Source organism: Balaenoptera physalus (assembly GCF_965194825.1).
Source record: "Balaenoptera physalus genome assembly, chromosome: 1".
Lineage (NCBI taxonomy): Eukaryota > Metazoa > Chordata > Mammalia > Artiodactyla > Balaenopteridae > Balaenoptera > Balaenoptera physalus.
The window spans coordinates 11,465,358-11,477,380 of record NC_138882.1 but is presented as its reverse complement, the minus strand read 5'-3'; the positions used below and the strand labels follow the sequence as shown (position 1 = coordinate 11,477,380).

General features: G+C 31.5%; 1 long non-coding RNA gene across 1 annotated transcript in view; it reads right to left on the bottom strand.

Moving 5' to 3' along the window:
- Positions 1–6,595: 6,595 nt before the first annotated feature.
- The window catches only part of LOC309644676, a 214,606-nt gene continuing 209,178 nt past the window's right edge, over positions 6,596–12,023 (bottom strand). Inside the window, exon 2 of the long non-coding RNA XR_014254549.1 lies at positions 6,596–7,488. This is a non-coding gene — a long non-coding RNA (uncharacterized lncRNA). The remainder of the gene's footprint in view (positions 7,489–12,023) is intronic.

Here is a 12,023-nt window from a genome sequence, read left to right as displayed (position 1 = left end):
CGTGTTCCCTGCATTGGCAGGCAGATTCTTAACCACTGAGCCACCAGGGAAGTCCAGGAATTTTTATAAGAACTCTTTAGGATCGATATTCTGATTCAAGTGATTTTTGAGAAAATAAAAAAAAAATCAAATTCTGTTTGCATATGCAACATGTGCAACCCAACTTTAAGTCACTTTATGCATGATGATCATTTAATACTTAACTGTCAAGTGATGAGTAGAAAGAGTAATTACTAGATTTTAGGCAGTGTGCCAGATCCTTTCATACATCACCTTATTTAATCCTCACTACCCCTGAGCTAGTTATTGTAACAATACCTGCTAGTATGTGATGGTGGCTAGTCCCATGTTTGCCTCACTTTAAAATGTATTCTAGTTCCAATTCAACACAAGTAGGCTACTCAGCATCATGCCTCTTTGGAGAGGGGGCCTTCTAATATTTATGGAGTATTCAAGGCTTCTAAGGTTTACGAGAGATGGAGAGAAGCTAAGTAGATATCTTTCCAAACTCTTGCTTTCAAGCAAGACCATGACTGAAGGTGAGATGGTCATAAACCTGACCCTTGTATGAATACATTATACTATACAAATAGAATAGCCCTATACTTTAACCCTCAAAGTACTGGTAATATGAATACATTATACTATACAAATAGAATAGCCCTATACTTTAACCCTCAAAGTACTGGTAATATTAAAATAAGGGTATTTTAACCGTAAAGAATGGAATCATACATGACCATATGCCTAATAAGGACAGGCTAATATTCAGGTGAGTACAATTTTATCTATTTTCCAATATTTGGGACAGAAAAATTCCCCCAAGTGAATAGCACTTTAAAATTCAGAACCATACTCACTACCAGGTTATCTATACTTATATCTTAATAAATAAATGAATAAATATATTCATACATATATTCTGAATTATTCTGAATATGCATAAATATATCTTAACATATATATTAAGGATCTGAATTATTCAGAAAAATATTATATACATTTAATATATTAAATAAATATATATATTTAAATGGAACCTTTGATTTTTATGATCTTACGTGATTCTTTAGCCAGAAATATCAATCTTAAAGTTATATATGTAAGAATTCTCCTACATAAGGAAAAGTACTAGAAAAGGAAAATAATATATTCTGCTTTATTTTCATTCATTCATTCAATTATTCATATAATCAACAGTTTTAAATTGAACTTAACATATGCCAAAATGCAAGAATATAATGACAAAAAATGAGTCACTGTTCTTAAGAAACTTGCAGTCCAATGGAGAGAAATTACAATATAAAAGAAATTATGATATAATGTAATTAGTGCTAGAACAATTATGAGTATATTTAAAGAAACAAGAAAACACTTAGAAAAATGAGCTAATCAGTCCTGAGGGGTCAGAGAGTTTCCTGAGAAGCTTATATCTCAGGTGAATCACAATAAGATAAAGAAATGACCTGAATAATTTGAGAAAAACAGAGAATTATGCAAAAAAGAACTTATTGGGTAATATATATGTGTATATCTATATATGTATACATATAAATGATACACACATATATTTTTAATTAATTTCTTTTAAGATTAATTTTCTGCTATAAAATCTCAAAACCAATCAATTTTACAAAATGAATCATGAGTTATATAAAAGCATAGTAACAGATCCATACAGCCAGATTGCTTTTATATTTGAAGGAAAATTAAATGCAAATAATATTAAATTTGTATTAAACACAATTAGCCAAAACCCCTCCATATATATATCTTACAAATATCTTAATTAGGTCCAAAGTAACTTTTTTTTCTGGATAGACAATGGGTTTTCTTATAGACGAAGTTGCTGTATGATTTTAGTTAAAAACATAATATTGTTTCAGTCCTTTGCTAGGCACCAATCATTATCCACTGCTTTCACTTCTCTAGATTTTAATATATGAATGCTCTGCTCCTTAATTCAGTGTTTTATATCTTTCATCTAGAGTAAGTTTGCCTCAATTTGCAGTTTAAGTAAAAATAAAATTCTAAAGAGGCTTCTAATATTAGCTCCAGTATGTAAAAAGCTTAAAGTCATAAATTATACCACATTTCTCATAAGAAACCATACAAAACAGAAGAAAGTGAACTATTTGAAGTGTTGAAATAACAAAACCACCATCACAGAATTATATATCCAGTGAAATGAGCCTTTAAAAGTGCAGCAGAAATAAAAAATTTATCAGACAAACAAACAGAGGAAATTCATTGCCCTCAAGCCTGCTTTTCAAGAAATGTTAAAAGAAGTTCTTCAGGGAGAATAAAAATGATATATGTCAGAAATACAGATTTATATAAAGAAAGAAAAAATATTGGGAAAAGAATAAAAAAGGTAAAATAAAATATTTTATTTTCTTATTATTAATTGAGCTAATAGGTAACTGTTTAAAGCATTAATAGTAACAGTGCATTGGGTGATTACAGTATACAGATAAGTGAAAAAAATAAAGATTTTATAAGTGATGAAGGAGAAAGAAATTGTGAATACTATGTTATAAGGTACCTCCGCTATAAGTGAGGTGATATAGTATTATTTGAAATGGCACTTAGATTAGTTGTCAATGTATATTGCAAACTCTAGGGTAAGTATTAATTTTTAAAAAATATATTATTGATATTCTAAGACAGGACATAATGTGGAAACATATGAAATGGTCAACTAATACTACAGAAAGCAGAAAAACATGGGAAGAAAGAAGAATGAATGCAACAAAGAGAAAACAGTTACAAACGTAGTAGATATTAATATAACTATATCAATAATGAATTTAAATGTGAATGGTCCAAATACACCTATTAATAAACAGATATTGTCAGAATGGAGAAAAAGGACACACAAATATTTGCTGTCCACAACATAGGTACTTTAAATCTAAATACTCAGATAGGTTAAAAGTAAAAGAATGAAGAGTACTCTGTTGTTTCTGGAAGGAATGTCCAGTGGATATCTATTAAGTCCAACTGCTCTAAAGTGTCTTTTAAAACCACTGTTTCCTTATTGAATTTCTGTATGGAGATTTGTCCAGAGAAGTAAGTGGGGTGTTAAAATCCCCTAGTATTATTGTATTATTGTTAATTCTTTTCAAGTGCACGTGTAATGTTCTCCAGGATAGATCACATGCTAGGCCACAAAACAAGTATCAACAAATTTAAGACGACAGAGATTATATAAGCATTTTTTCTGACCATAAAAGTATGAAACTAGAAATCAATTACAGGAAGAAAAATGGGAAAAACAAACACGTGGAAACTAACCAACATGCTACTAAAAAACTAATGGGTCAATTAAGAAAGGAAGAGGAAAATAAAACCTTGAAATAAATGAAAATAAAAAGATAATTTTCCAAAATCTATGGGATGCAGCAAAATTAGTATTAACAGGGAAGTTCATACCAATACAGGCCTACCTCAAAAAAACAAGAAAAATCTCAAATAAAAAATGTAACCTACTATCAAAAATAATTAGAATTAGGAAAAACAAAGCCCAAAGTCAGCAGAAGGAAGGAAATAATAAAGATCAGAGAGGAAATAAATAAAACAAAGACCACACATACAAAAAAAACCCAAATAAAAAGATCAATGAAACCAAGAGCAAATTTTTTAAAAAGATAAACAAAATTCATTAGCTTTTAGCCAGACTCATCAAGAAAAAGAGAGAGGATTCAAATAAAATAATAATAGAAAGAAGAAATTACAACTGATATCACAGAGATACAAAGCATCATAAGAGAATACTATGAACAATTATATGCCAACAATTTGGACAACATAGAAGAAATGGACAAATTTCTAGAAACATACAATATCCCAAGACTGAATGAGGAAGAGACAGACAATCTGAACAGGTTGATCACTAGTAGTGAAATTGAATTAGTAATCAAAAAACTCATAAAATAAAATTCCTGGACTTGATGTCTTCACAGGGGAATTCTATGAAACATATATAGAAAAGCTAGTATCTATTCTTCTCAGAATATTCCAAAAATTGAGGACAATAGAACACTCCAAAATTTTTTCTATGAGGCCAACATTACACTGATATCAAAACCAGAAAAAGAAACTAGAAAAAAAAAATCACAAGACAATATCTCTGATGAATACAAATGAAAAAATCCTCAACAAAATATTAGCAAACCTAATTTAATAATATATAAAAAGGATCATATATCATGACAGAGTGGGATTTATTCTAGGCATGCAAACATGGTTCAATATTCACAAATCAATCAATGTGACAATATTCAACATCCATTCATGATAAAAACTCTCATAAAGTTGGTACACAATGAACAAATCTTAACATAATAATGGCATTTATGACAAACCTACGGGTAACATCATACTCAAAGGTGAAAAAGTGAAAGCTTTTCCTCTAAGATCAGGAACAAGATAAGGATACCCCTCTTGCTACTTCTATTTAACATAGTATTGGAAGTCCTAGGAACAGTAATCACACAATAAAAAGGAATAAAAGGCATCTTAATTGGAAGGGAAGAAGTAAAACTATCACTATTTGCAGATGACATGATACTATGTATAGGAACCCAAACGTCTCCCCCTCCCACAAAGTTATTAGAACTAATAAGTAAATTCAGTATAGTTACAGGATACAAGACTAATATACAGAAATCTGTTGCTTTTCCATACACTAATAATGAATGATCAGAAAGAGGAAGCAAGAAAATAATCCCATTTACAATCACATCAAAAAGGATGAAATACCTAAGAATAAACTTAACCAAGGAGATGAAAGACCTATATTGTGAAAATTATAAAACACTGATGAAGGAAATTGAAGATGATACAAAAAATGGAAAGCTATCCCAAGTTCATGGATTAGAAGAATAGTTAAAATGTCCATAATACCCAAAGCAATTTAAAGATTTAATGCAACCCCTATCTAAATACCCATGCTATTTTTCATGGAATTAAAATAAGTAATCCTAAAATTTATGCAGAACCTCAAAAGACCCTGAATTGACAAAGCAATCTTGAGAAAAAAGAACAAAGCTAGAGGTATCACGTATGCTGACTTCAGACTATATTACAAAGCTATAGTAATCAAAACAGTATTGTACTGGCACAGAAACAAGACACATAGATCAACTGAACAGAACAGAGAGCCCAGAATAAACTCACACACCTACGGTCAATTAATCTATGACAAAGGAGGTTAAAAATAAACAATGGGGAAAAGAGAGTCTCTTCAATAATGATGCTTATTCCACTGGACAGCTGCATGTAAAAGAATAAAATTAGAACATTTTCTCATACCATATATAAAAATAAACTCAAAATGGATTAAAGACCTAAATGTAAAACCTAAAACCATAAAACTCCTAAAAGAGAATGTAGGCAAAACACTCTTTGGCATAAATTGTAGCAATAAATTGTTGAATCTGTCTCCTAAGGCAAAGGAAACAAAACCAAAAATAAACAAATACAGCCTTATTAAACTTAAAATATATGCACAGCAAAGGAAACCATCAACAAAAAGAAAAGGCAACTTACCAAATGGGAGAAAATATTGACAAATTATATGAGATTTGGGGTTAATATTCAAAATATATAAACAGCTAATACAACTCAATTAAAAAATCCAATTAAAAATAGGCCAAAGATCTGTACAGACATTTTTTTTTTCAAAGAAGACATACAGATGGACAGGAGGCACACGAAAAGATGCTCAGCATTACTAATCATTAGAGAAATGCAAATCAAAACCACAATGAGATATCAACTCACATCTGTCAGAATGGCTATCATCAAAAAGACCACAAATAACAAATGTTAGCAAGGATGTGGAGAAAAGGAACCCTTGTACACTGTTGATGGGAATGTAAATGGTACAGCTGCTATGGAAAACTGTATGGAGGTGCCTCAAGACACTAAAAACAGACGTAGCATAAGATCCATCAGTTCCACTCTTGGGTATACACCCAAAGAAAACTAAAGCCCTAATTCCTTTCTTTACTTTTTTGTTTTTCCCCTTTTGGGAGCCAGACATTAAAGACTAGGACCTTCCAAAAAAACCTCACATACGGGGAAATTAGAAAGTCACCACAAACACAGAGAGAAAGGCACAGACTCAGAAAAATATGTGAGAAGACCTGGAGTTTACAGGTCAGGCTGATCCTCAGCATGGCAACAGCTGACAACATTTTTTTTTAAAAAAAAGCAAAACAAAACAAAAACAAAAACAGCATATCCTAGGGGAAGAAGAAGAAGCAGATATCAATTTTCCAACAACAACAAAAAAAACACGCGGCATACAAAGAAACTAAAAGTATGGCCAATTCAAAGCAAAACACAACAACAACAAAAGCAACAAAAATTATCTCAGAATAAAGGCCAGATGTTGGACCTACTAGACAAAGCCTTTAAAACAAATGGTTTAAAAATGTTTCAACAAACTAAAAGAAGACATGAGGAAGGTCAAGAAAATCATGTGTGAATAAAATGGAGATATTCAAAGACAAAGAAAGAATCTTGAAAGCAGTAAAAGAGAAGCAATTCATCACATACAGGGGATCCTCCTAAATATTTTTGCAGATTTCTCATCAAAAATTTTGCATGTCAGAAGGCAGTGGGCTGGTACAAGACTGTGGTTGCCATGGGTTCAGAGTGGTTCATAGGATTGGATCTCCTGAAGCACAGGAGATTTTTATGGTGGATAAATTACTCTGAATGATAGTGTAATGATGGATACATAGTACTGTGCGTTTGTAAAAACCCCTAGAACTTTACAGCACAATGAGAAAACCTTAATGTATACAATTAAAAAAAAATTCATTTAGGAGGTCAGGGAATCCCAGGAAGGAATGCAAACTGTGAGAAAGGAATCAAACTGTATTGAAAATGAAACAGTATCACTGAAGGGGGTGCTGACCTGAGTAACTTTGGAAATGATATGATTCTGTAAGACTAGAGGCAAAATCACATGCACAGAAATATTTCACTTTTCCAGATAAAGTTGTATCCCACAAGGGTATGAGTTAACAATTCTGATATTACTATACATGTACACTGAAATTTAAAAATTAAGGAAATTGATACCATACTGTTAGGAACCAAGTTTCTTACTTTTGAAGGGAAAAATTACAGATAACCAAGGCAATAAGGCTAGAAGGATCACACAGCAATGAATTAGAGTTGGGGAGGTCAGTATGAACTTATTTTTAGCTCAGGATAGACACAGATGGTTACATATAGAAATATTTATAGACATGTGTAAGGTTAGTATACATTCATATATTTCCTGCCCTGTCAGGTTAGAGCCCTACAAGAAACAACACTTCAGTAGTAACAGTATACATGTTGCACCCAGATCTTTGTTTTGTAATAAAATGAAACAAGGTACCTTGGAGAAGTAGCTGATTCTAGGACTGGGCAGGAAACTTCTAAGATGGGCATGAAGCATCTTGTAGCGACAGAAATTAAGGAATTCTAAAAATGTAAACAAACACAAAACACAAATAAATAATAAAAGAAACCATAATCATGGAGTACGTCAAAGGGACACAGGATAAAAGTGAAAGACTTCCCAATAGCCAAAGCTGTAACAATTTGAGCAACAAAATAAATAAAGTAGTATTGGATTATAAATGTAAGTATAAAATACATGTCCAAGTGTCCACACTGATGTAAATAAATTATCAAATAAATAAATGAACAAAGGAGAAGAGACAAAACTTCTGTGTGGAATTCCAGATAATTCATGTAGATATTCTTCCTTCAGAGTCATACATATTAAATCATCGTCTTCTGGAAAGCCTTATTAAAATTACTAACATTAGATTTACATGCTTTGTTAGTATTTTTGAGTCACCTGACTTTAGCGTAATCAATGACGTTACTACAACCCTCCCTGCACATCAATGCTGCAAAACATTTACAATTTTTACTACTTCCCATTCATCATCAACATTCTTTAAAATTGAAAATTCAGTATTTGATTTGTTCATTAAATATATAGTTCTGTTTTGTTGTTTTTAACAACAAAATCCAGGTGGTTTATTGAAAATGAAGAAACAAATTACCAAACAATAACATAAATAAATAGATTTAAATGTGCAGTGTACAATAAATGATGTTACCATTGACATAAGAGAGTTCATGTTATGTTCAATACATTCAATGGTAGGTTGCTTATCCTCTATTTCAGGCACATGTCATTTCCCACAGATCTAGCCAACTTGGCACAATTTGCTGTTTCACCCAAAGGCTAGTAGACACAATAATATCAAATACCTCTTCCACCACTATCTGAAAATAGAAGAAATTGTCTCTCCCTGGCCACTTACACCCCAAGAACTCTTCAATATTTTAGTGAATGCCCTCCTTTCATTGAAAGGAAAGTGTAATTATATTGAGTCTGGAAAGATCAAGTGAAAACAAATACAGTTGTCTACTAGATTTAGTCAAATATTATTCTGAATATATACTGGTCACTGCAAATGCATTTCATTTACAATTAGAAGAGACAATAGAAAAAGGAATAGGTAAAAGATGACAGTCTTCCCAAACTACCATGGGTTATTTTAGTACCACAATTAATTATAAGATAAATAAGAGTCTACTAAGAATGAACTTTCAAGGACAAATACTAAAGCAGAAAGCATGCCAGGAGAACAGATGTAAGTCATCACAATTCTGGGAAAAACAAAATGTATTTTTCATCCTATGTATATGCTTTCTTTTATTATTTTAACTTTCATCCTTAAATTCATTTTTTGAGATATTTTAATATAATATTATATTTCACCTGTTCTATTAGTAGAATGCATTTTATTTGTGTGATTTTATTTTTAAGTATATAGGTTTAAATACTGAAATTACCAAATTATTCTTACCAAATTTTTATTAAAGTACATTGAATTTTCTTTCAATAAATATAAATTCTCTTTATTTATGAATATTCTAGAATCACAATTTTTAAAGTTTTAAAACAATCATCATCAAACATGATTTTATGGAGAATACCCATATCTACATATAAAATATATTAAACAAATAATGTTGAGATAGTTTTTAAATCCAAATAGAAAAATGATATTAAATATTACCTCAAAGGATATACAACAGTCTAATCTAGAGTAATCATTTTTCCTAAAATCCATTTTGTCTCTTTGGTTAGCTGTCTAAAATATTTGCCACCTTTCTCCCAGTAAATAATATAATTTGTTCAATTTTCTGAGCTTTATTGCAAAAAAAAAAAAAAAAAGTAAATATACTGTCTTACTTAGGTTTACTTGCTGCATTGGGAGCAACTCTGTAAAGGAAGGTCTTCCTGTCTGTCACATCTGAGGCCCTATCACTTGCCAGATTTATGGAAATGTTCTATAGTCAATTAAGCTGATGGTGTTTTTCAGTGACATCCAATTGAACTTAGGTTCCAACTATATAATCAACACTGAGAGGACTCACTATCATCAGAAAAGGGTAACAGAAAATATGCCTTTTTTTTCCTCCCCTTCTTATGTCTTCTTAAGACACCAGGAAGAATTGGTGGTAAGTAGTTCATTGCCTGTCACTAGATGTGAATCAATATTTGACAGATTCCTTCAGTTCCCTTAAATTCTAGAACTGCTAGAATAGAAAATAAAGTAGAAAATTTCAAGACAATAGTGAAAGAAATTGGTGATTTGTCTTAAAATGGGAAAAGGGGAAATGAGTTCACTGATAACTATTACTTACTGCAAGTAAAAAATTGAAGTACAGAACAAATACTACTTAAATATTCTGAATAACAAGTTTGATAACTAGAAAAGGAAAAGAACCAGTCATGTAAAATTTCAAATAAATATAGTATTGTTAAAGTAAATTACTGAGACTATAAAAATATATTTTTTAAAGACTATTTTATAATGTTACAAATTGATGTACTTTTTTACATCCTCACAATGAAAAACATCAGATGCTTGCTTTATGCTTCCTGCATTATACTTCTCTCTCCATAAAATGTCCACTTAGTGGTCTAAACGAATTTTGGACACTGGTAATTTAGGGTTGAAATAAGGACTCCATCATTCACTAGCTGAAAAATGCCTAACTAAGTTATTTCCCCATTCTAAGCCTCAGTTTTATGTGTAAAATAAGAAAACAATACCTACCACATAGAAGTGATGGGTAGATGACATGGAATTTTACATGAAAATGCTTAAACTATTAAAATTATGGATAGAGTTAGAAAAGATGTGATATGATAGAAATATTAGTAGTACATAGTTTTCTATCAGATAAAAAAAAGTAGCTAACTGTAAAATGTCTTGCCTGTTAGTTTGTGTGAGCGCATCCTATGGGTTGATTTGTGTCCTTCCCAAGATTCGTATGTTAAGTGCTGTCGCCCAGTACCTAACCTCAGAATGTGATCTTATTTGGGAATAGGGTTGTCGCAGCTCTATTTAGCTAAGATTTCATTATACTGGAGTAGGGTAGGCCCTCCTCCAATCAATCTGACATGACTGATGTCCTTATGAAGAGGGGAAATTTGGACACAGACACACATTCAGGAAGAACTCACTATGTGCCGGTGAAGGCAAAGATTCGTGAAGCTTCTACGAACCAGTAAACCTCCAGAACCTAGGAGAGAGGCATCCAAGAGGTTCTCCCTCAGAGCCATCAAAATGAACTAACCTTGCTAACTAACCTCAAAATGACACCTTATTCTTGGACTTCTGGCCTCCAGAACTGAGAGACAATAAAATCTGTACCCAGTTTGTGGTACTTTGTTACGGCTGCCCTAGAAAACGAATACAGGTTCTGTTGCCAGTGCATGGCTTTCTATAGAGTTGGACTGTCCTTATTCGAAATCTCCATACATTGCTTAAGTTTACCTAATCCATCCTCTACCAATTTAATTTACTGCTGTATTGATTATTTTTTAACCTTTTTTTTACCTTATATCTAAAATATTTGGGTATAAATAACCCTCATTGACCCCTACTACAAAGTTATCTTCCTTATAACTTAATTATTAGGATTTATCCTAATAATTTATCTTTAGCACATAATTAGCACATAATTTACTAACATGTAACTTCTGGTTCAAAATCTTCTTCAATTATCCACTCCTTTGGGATTTTTTCCTAACAAACTTCTCTAAGTGTACCATTTTAAGTAACTAACCATAATTATCCATTTCATTCAGCAACTAAAATAATTCTTTTAAAAACATTTCTCCAAGTGGCCCTTTATTGAAAACCATACTTAAAATAGAATCTAAGTCACACAATGACCTACCAGGCTTCATTTCTTCTATATAGGATTGATATTTCATATTTATATGATCAATTTTTAATCTCATTTCAATAAAATGAAGCTTTAAGAGAACAAGGATTTTTGTTTGTTCAGCTTGATCAACAGCACCTAGACAAATGATCATGTGTGTTTTCCTTCAACATTATATCCTTAGTCCATATGCATCTGTAACCACAAAAGTATTTAGTAAATTATTTAATAAGTACATGAATGATTGACAATATTCACTGAATACCAGGCATCATGCAGATGCAGTGCATATTGCAAGGAAACAAACATGGTCATGATTTATAGGAGCTTACAGTCTTGAGAGGAAGATACACTTTAGCCAGATAATTTCAAAATAAATACATGAAACTGTAATTCAGAATAATACCACACAGGAGACTTAAAATGTTTTATAGGAGAGGATGAAACAGATGATTTGATCTCATCAGAGAGGCTAGGAAAGACTTTTCTGAGGAAAAGAATTTTAAGCTGAATTGCATCTGAGCCATCTAAATAAAGAAAAGAGGTAATTGTGCTTCAAGATGCAGGAAAATCAGATGCAATCCTCCATGACAGGCTACTGAAAAAGTTCAGAATGGCTAAAATAGAAAGATTAAAAGTATATTGCAATATGAAGTGAATATTTCAATGGGAAATTTGTGTGTTATGGGAGATTTATTTTTATTCTAAGAACAATGAGAATCTTCTGAGACGGTTAAAGTTTTGGGAGAGCT